The sequence below is a fragment of the Dipodomys merriami genome, unplaced genomic scaffold (genome assembly GCF_024711535.1).
Source record: "Dipodomys merriami isolate MVZ:Mamm:240054 unplaced genomic scaffold, mDipMer1.0.p SCAF_1, whole genome shotgun sequence".
In the NCBI taxonomy this organism is placed as follows: Eukaryota; Metazoa; Chordata; class Mammalia; order Rodentia; family Heteromyidae; genus Dipodomys; species Dipodomys merriami.
This window is the reverse complement of record NW_027202270.1, coordinates 124789608-124798182: the sequence shown is the minus strand read 5'-3', so window position 1 is coordinate 124798182 and position 8575 is coordinate 124789608. Positions and strand designations below refer to the sequence as shown.

General features: G+C 39.5%; 1 long non-coding RNA gene across 1 annotated transcript; it reads right to left on the bottom strand.

Annotated features, from left to right (window-relative positions):
• Positions 1–260: 260 nt before the first annotated feature.
• Positions 261–6186, bottom strand: LOC138805079 (uncharacterized). The gene is made up of 3 exons (XR_011365444.1): positions 6103–6186; positions 2441–2590; positions 261–661 (listed from the first exon to the last, which is right to left on the bottom strand). It is a non-coding gene; the product is annotated as an uncharacterized lncRNA (long non-coding RNA).
• Positions 6187–8575: the final 2389 nt, after the last annotated feature.

Genomic DNA, 8575 nt, shown 5'->3' with positions numbered 1-8575 from the left:
AAATTATGGCAGAAATTAAATACAGGTCACTGGTTTCCAACTCCTGGTTATACATATTCATGAGGTGTTTTCTCCCCAGCTCCAAGTACTTGATTGCTTGATTGAAAGGAGAATTTTAGTAGAGTCTTCAGATATGTCTCTGTCCAGCTACAGCCTCTCCCTACCCTGATCTGGTTTTACATTTTTCCTAGCTGGTTCTGTCTATCTCCCTCTCTCAGCAGGTAGGAGGAAAAGCACTGAATGGAGAGAATGAAATCCCAGCTTTGTAATCCAAGGTTCCACTTACCTCCAGCTTGTTCTTAGGCTTCCTCATTTATTAAGAAAAGCATTTCAGTTAGATGACCTGTCTGGTTGGTGCAATACCAAACACTTGTGTATTTATCTCTTTTTTTTGTGTGTAGCCAAAAAGATACATTGGATCTTTAAAAATCCTCTCTCTTGTGCTAGATAATAGCAATCTTGATAACAGTGGATTAAATAAAGTGGGTTATTCTTTTTTGACAGTAGAGGAGTTCAGAGCTGATGGAGGGTGTGTTCATGCTTACGGTTGTCATCCAGGACCATAGCTTCTTCTTTTGTCTTCTTTTGTCACTTGTTTGTCTGTGACTTTTATCCTCATGATACCAATACCATTGCTGTACCTCCAAGAGTTGTGATCATACTCCCAGCCAAAGGAAGGAAGAAGAAGAAAAAAAAGAAAGTTAAAGAAGAGAAATATTGTGGAAATAGCAGCTTTCCCCCAAAGTCCTCTATAAGCTTTCAGTGTTGCTTGTGGCCAGGACTGTGTCCCATGAGTATTCCTGGCTGTGAGGAATTCTCGGAAGGTTGAAGCTTTCATTTGAGGACATTGTAGTCTTGAACAACCTTGGGAGTTTAATGGTGAGGAGTAACAACACTAGAATGGAGGAAGAGCCAGCATCTCTGGCACATACCATGGCCACTTTTTTGTTTCCTGTAAACATTAAAAGCAGAAAGATAGGGCTGGGAAGGTGGCTCAGTGATAGAGCACTTGCCTTGCATGCCTGAGGCCCTGGGTTCGATTCCTCAGCACCACATAAACAGAAAAAGCTGGAAGTGGCACTGTGGCTCAAGTGGTAGAGCACTAGCCTTGAGCTGAAGAGCTGAGGAACAGTGCCCAGGCCCAGAGTTCAGGCCCCACAACTGGACCCAAAAATAAATAAATAAATAAATAAATAAAATAAAAGCAGAAAGATAGATGAAGAAGCAAATGATTTTTACTTCTGATAAAAGACACTCTTTCTGCTTGGGTATGATAGTTCCCCTTGACAAGCCCCTATTATTGTTTCAAGAGAATCAGTTATTAACAATATGTAATTACTAGTAAAATTTTATCCACTAATGAATACACAAAATCATAAACACTTTTAACTAGAGACTTCTAGATTCCCCATCTAGGAGATGGATGGACATGATTCCAAAGTAGGGACAAGGAGAGACCTAGAGAGACCATATTATGTCAGAACAGCGTTCTGATGCTAACCAGTCTAATGTGTGTCTCTTGGGAGGTACAACTTCATCTAAGGCTCTCTGTACAGCTGGCTTTATTATTTAAAAGTAAATAAAAATATGAACTAAAACCATTTGTATCCCTTGTAAAAGCCATTAAAAATAAATGACATAAAAATGTGTATTCAGGGCTGGGAAGGTGGCTCAGTGGTAGAGCGCTTGCCTTGCATGCATGAGGCCCTGGGTTCGATTCCTCAGCACCACATAAGCAAAAATTAAAAAAAGCCGGAAGTGGCACTGTGGCTCAAGTGGTAGGGCGCTAGCCTTGAGCTAAAGAGCTGAGGACAGCGCCCAGGTCCAGAGTTCAGGCCCCACGACCGGACCCCCCCCCCAAAAAATGTGTATTCACTAATAAAGATTCTACTGGGGAGCCACACATTTGGAGTTTGTCATAATTTGAGCAGAAGTCAGATTTTTCAGAAGGACCCTTTCATTTTCTCAGGAGAATTAACTATTTACGGGCGCTGTAAAAAGCACTTTTATTTTGCAAAAGAAGAATAGTGTTTGTTACCTTAAGTCTAGTTTTATTTTAGCTTTTTGCTGACCAGTAAAATATTTCCTCAAAAATGTGTTATAATTCAGATTATTTATTTATTTTTGACAGTCCTGGACCTTGAACTCGAGGCCTGGGTGCTGTCCATAAGCTTCTTTTGCTCAAGGCTAGCACTATATCACTTAAACTACAGAACCACTATAGCTTTTTCCATGATTAATTGGTGATAAAAGAGTTTCACAGACTTTCCTGCCAAGGCTGGCTTCAACCATGGTACTCAGATCTCAGCCTCCTGAGTAGCTAGGATTACAGGCATGAGCCACTGGTGCCCAACTATAATTCAGATTTTTAAATGGATTTAGATCTCTGTATTTTTTTTGTTGCATAGATAATGACTATTATTCCAAAAGAAAAACTTACTGTGATCTAATATTCATTCTGGGCAACTGGAAAAGTTATGATCTGAAGATGATGCTCTTGGCTTCCTTCTCACTTAGAAAACATCTTGGCAAGGTAGCTGACATCAGCCTTCAGAGGGTGAAAGAGCTGCTGATTTTCTCCCTTTACTGCCTATGTTAGAAAGTGACACACATATCCTGCTTATCATTAAGCATAGCCCATACAAGGGCCCAGTAGATGGTAGAGGTAATTGTTAAGGGCTGATGGAAGAATAATTATGGAAACAAGGCCTAAAATCAGTCAGTTGTTGACACTAACTAGGCAACTTGCTCCTCTCACACCTTCAATTTCTCATTGGTATGATGGTGGTGATGCCTAATCCACAGAGTTGTTTAAGGGTTAAAGGAGATAAAATAGGTAGCGTGTTTGATACAAAGCCTGGCATTAGACAGATGAAAAGAGAAAGGTTAGATGAATACAGTCATAGTATTAAATGTACATATGTGAAAAGTAACTAGGTACCTTAAGGTCTGGGTAGGTTTGGGTAAGCTGGGAAGAACAATTGAGACTTTTATCACAATACATTGTACTCATAAATTCACAGGTTGAATTTAAACCTCTTTGTGCAAGTACTTAAAGATAAAAAATTAAAGGAAGATTAAACACAGAGTCTGGCTTATATTCAGTTCTCAATAACTGGTAGCTACTGGTATTTTTATCTTTGAGATATAGAAAAGACTAAAAAGATCTTTACTATAGGAACCCAGTGAGGATGTGTAATTACACAGACTGCATTTGATGCACATACCAAATCAGATCCAGAAGCTTAATGCTGGATCTTACCTTCACAATAGAGGGTATTGGCTAACATTGTGCTGAGAACCATTTGGGAAAGACTTCATTTGCCCTCTCAGAAAGGCAGAGAAAAAGGAGCTTTGGATGTTAACTTTCTAACACCAGGTGGCTCAGTTGTCTTGAGAAATCATAATGTATTTTGCAAAAGGATCCAAGAGAGTTTTTTTTTTCCCCTTGCTATCTGGCTTATATATCCCTTCTTGATTTGGTTGTGGCCTATCTCCTAATCACACATGGCACTCATTTACTTATATGAAGAAACGGACTCCTTTTCTGAATCCTGACACAGTTGTGAGCAAAAGGACTCTGAGTACTTGTTCATGCAGCTAAGGAGAAAGCACTCTGCTACCACCCTGGGAAGGAGTTATAGATTTGCTATTGATGACCTCCATTTTAGGCAGTTGGGCTAGGTGAGCACCACTCCCAGTATGATTAGTGGTTAACACTGGCATCATACTTTGTGTTTTTAAAAAGCCTCAAAAATCAATTCCTCATTAACCTGATTGAAGGAGAAGTTATGTCCCCTTTGCTAGGTTCTGAACAGGACATAGATCACTGTGGGTGCTCCATAAATATCAAGCATTTAGTCCTCACCATTCTTCCCACCCAAATAGATCAGAAGAATTAATTCACTTAGAGATGAGAGTCTTTGCTTCTAAACCAATGCTACCGTCTGTAACTCGAACGTTACAAAAGACGAGGACTCTTATTAATGATGTAAAACCAGCCTACTGGCCACCTACTTCGGGAGGTCGGCTACGGGCTCCTTTCTGTCTCAGAACTACTGTTGGGAACCTCTGAAAGAAAGGAGGTAGAAGAATGGAGTTCCTGAAATTATGCAGAAGATACATCGGTAGCTGGGCAGCATTTCTCCTGGAAGGAAGAAGCTATCAACTAGTAGATAGGGATTTTGGGAGTGGAGGCTGCTATTCACAGTGCTGTTAATATTTTTTCTCAGCATCTATAAATAAGTTTTTTTTTGGTGTGTGTGTGTGTGTGTGTGTGTGTGTGTGTGTGTGTGTGTGTGTGTGTGTGTGTGTGTGTGTGTGTGTGTGTGTGTGTGTGTGTGTGTGTGTGTGTGTGTGTGTGTGTGTGTGTGTGTGTGTGTGTGTGTGTGTGCCAGTTCTGGGGCTTGAACCTATGGCTTGGGTGCTTTCCTTAAGCTTTTTTGCTCATTCTACCACTTGAGACACAGCTATACTTCTGTGGGTTTTTTTTTTTTTTGTGATTAATTGGAGGTAAAGTCTCATAGACTTTCCTGCCTGGGATAGCTCTGAACCACAATCCTCATATCTCAGCTTCCTGAATATCTAGAATTCAGTCAAGCATGAGCCACTGGTGCTCTGCTCATAAATAAGTTTTATTGGAAAACAACCACCATACTCTTTAGGACTATTCACACATGCGAAATGGCACAGATAAGTTTTATCCAGTCTTCTAGATGGAATGGGAATTCTGAACTTCACAATAATGACTTACATAGGGAGCCATGATGTTAATTTATTCCTCTGAAGTTTCCATAATGAAATCACTGAATTTGGAACATCTTCTTGTTCAACCTGTTGCAAAGTGTAACGGTGAATAAAGATACCCTTGTATGGGAGTCTGAGAGGGCACTGCACAAAATCTTTTCTGCCCCAGTGTTCTTTTCTCAGAAGTTGGTTAAGTAGTGACTGATCAGGTGATAAGGCCAAATCTGGAGAGGGAAGATGTGTCTGGATAAGATGCCTGCTTGAGGCTTAACTTCTCCAGGAAAATGCAAAAGCCATGCTGCCGAGCTATGTTCCGGTCACCTCTGTGATCTGCCTAAGCAATGTATCATACAGAATAAGTGATGTTTGCTTATAGAAAAATACTGCTGGATGTCTGACTGCTAAAGGCAGGCCATGGAGAAGAGAACAGCACAAAGCTTTGATGCAACTGGTTTAGAATTCATCAGTGGTTAGGAACACCCTCTTATGTCCTGGTTTAATACAGCTTAGACAAAGCTTGTTCAATGAATGGTGTGTTAGCGTGAAATGTTCACGAAGTGTTTTTGAGTTTTTCATGCTTTCTCCTTGTATTCTAACTGGGTCTACCTCCTTGTCTGAAAAGATACAAAGAAGAGACTATCCATTCTTTACAATAGGAACCCAAGAATATTCTAGATTTTGGTAATGACACAATTCCACACTAGTGATGTTTTCCATGAGATATTTTTAGATGACTTTTGGTATGACCATTAAACTAAAGAATGTTCACATGAGGTTAGAATTTTGTTTTTTTAACAGAGAGAGGAAGGGATGGTGGAAGACAATTAGGTCAGTGGTATTAGTTGCACATAGATAATTTAGGATCATGACTCATGTCTGGATTTTTGGGATGATTAATTGGAGTTGAGTCTCATAGATTTTCCTACCTGGGCTGTCTTTGAATTGTGATCCTCAGAACTCAGCCTCCTGAGTAGCTAGGATTGTAAGTGTGAGCTACTGGTGCTCCATGCCACCATGAGTTTTCATAGACTAAAAAACAGTTATTTTGGCTGATGTACTTTTACTAATCTCTGTTCTACCCTCTATTCCTATGGGAAAGAGTCATTCCTAATTTCCAACTTGTAAAAACCATAATGGTCATTCTATAACTCGTTGGATTCTCTCCTTTCTCTTTGCTTTCTTTCTTTCTCTTTTTCTCAGCAGTATGTAAACCTGTTTGTTGTTATTGACTATTCCGGGTGATTCCACATCAGGATTGTAGATGATGATGCCATGAATTGGGCCAAGGCCAGGCACCAGGAAAGGGAGCATTTGGTTCTGTATAAAATGGACTATCTGGGATTTTCAAGAACTTACCTCAGGGATCCCAGTGCTCCATTTTAATTATTGGAAGAGCCGTACCTTCTTCTTGCTCGTGTGTGCCTACAGTACAGCTCTTCCTAGCCCACTTGCTGGTGAGCCTCAACTGTGACATCATAAACAATTTGGACCTGAGGCCCCATTGGTCCTGGAAAAAGGAGCCAAAGTTGCTGTTTGCTTATAGCATTTGAAACACCTGGGGCTGCCTTGCCATTATAGCAATGTTTTTGTTGTATGTTTTTTGCCAATATTTTTAGGTATCTTGTGATCGAGAACACAAGAAATTACATTTCAGATGGGGTCATGCCTTTTCTTCTTCTCCTTTCAAAAGGTTTTGGGACTGTGGAGGGTGGTTTTTCAAAAGAAATTCACTGGGGCCTCTCTCTGGACTGTGACCCTATGTAGTAGAAAGGTGTTCGGCACAATGTGGGTCTGTTTGGGGCTCTGTCCTGTGGGTAAGTGGCAGCACACACTGTAAAGTCTTCATTCCAATCCTCAGCTGCTACCAGCGCTGATGGAATGACATTATATAATATGGCCCTAAGTTAATAGAGAGTGATATTTTTTTAAAAACAAACATAATAGAAGTTGTACATCTAAATGAGGGTTGTGCCCTCAAACGTTGTAGCGTGGAAGCAATGCATTTAATCCATTGATGTTTTCCTGAGCCCAGCATTATTGTAACTTCTGATTTGAACTTGCCTTTAGGGTCTATGGTACATTAAAAATACATTTATAAAATATTTATCTTTTTTCCTTGATTAAAAATTTTTACATAGAGTTCATATGGAAAGTTAGGAATGCACGGAAGAACACAATAAAAATAAACGATCCATAATGAGTACTTAAGACAATGGCTGTCAAAATTGGTATGTATCTTTCTGGTAATTTTTATACTTCTACTAACATGGATGTAAATCTGCATGCACTGACATTAGCATGATTACCCATTGAATTGGGGTAATTATCTTTATATTCTTATTTAGACTGGCCCAAATATTTTTCTTTTTTTGGTAGTACTGGGATTTGAACTCAGGGCCCTGCACTTGCTAGATAGACATCTTATCACCTAAGCCATGCCTCCATCCCATTTCTTGCCTTAGTTTTTTTTTTTCTTGATAAAGTCCCACACTTTTGCTTCCTGAGACTCTGGCATGATAACAGAATGAATATGTACTCTACATACCCAGATTATTGGTTGAGAGGAAGGCATACTAGCTTTTCATCTGGGCTGACTGCAAATGGCAGTAGTTCTGATCTCCACCTCCTGAATAGCTGGTATTACAAGTGTGAGCCATTGTATTTAGCCAAATGCTTTTCTTTAAGAGGATGGATTTTATTTTTGGAAGTAGCTAGAGTCATATAGAATGAAGCCAAGGTATTTCCATTATCAAATTGGCTAACATGCTTTGGGGAAACAAGCAAACTCATAGTCTAAACAAGTAATAAATTTGGTTTTCTTGTGTGGATCAATCTGACTTAATGTTATATCTGAGAGCAGAGATCTATGAACATTTTAAGCCATTGTAAATCACTGGCTTAAGTACATGGATTTCAAAAGTGAAAAATTTGAAGGAAAAGACACTCAGTTATAAAGCTTCTGTATTTGGAAGAACATACAATCACACTGTAAAGCTAGACAGGCTCTTTTGCTCTATATTCTTGGAGCTTCTGTGATTGACTATGGTGGCAAGGTAGCATGGTTACTTTTTTGAAAGGTAACTTTTGCCGGATCTGGAATCTTAGTGTTAAAGTCTCTCCTTCATGATTATTAGTTGGTGTCAGCTTTCCTGTACTGCAAGTAAATGTCTGGTATTCTGTGCCGGATACTCCTTGTTCTGGGCAGTAAAAAAGATGCACTGGGTTGAATTAGGGGAGACTGTGGTTTTAAAAACAGTACCAGTTTAAGTACATTGCCATTTATACAACTGAAACAATGAAGATCCCAATATACTAAAACAATATTCGTCAATAATTAATCACACGGGATTGCTTTATAAAAGAAGCCAGAATGCATCTAGCCTTCACTTTCTTGTTGCCAGGGGCTCTTTCACTGATGATAATCTCTTTGCTGGCCTCCTGAACAGTTATTGTGATGCTAACTGGTCAGACGGAGTTTTGTGCTATCAGTGATGGTTTTAACAACAAATACTAATATCTTGGTCCACAACATTGCCAATTCCTATTTTATTTTTGACAGATATTGACATTTGCAGTGGTAGGATAAGTGTGGATACAGATGCAGGTGTAGATGTAGTTGTAGGTGTAGCTGTAGATGTGGTTGTAGTTGTAGCTATAGTTGTAGGTATAGCTGTAGCTGCATTTGTAGCTGTAATTGTGCATGGAGTTGTAGTTGCAGTTGTAGATATTGTTGTAGGGGTGGCTGTAGGTTTAGCTGTAGTTGTAAGTATAGCTGTAGTTGCAGTTGTAGATGTAGATATAGGTTCAGGTGTAGATGTAGATTCAGGTG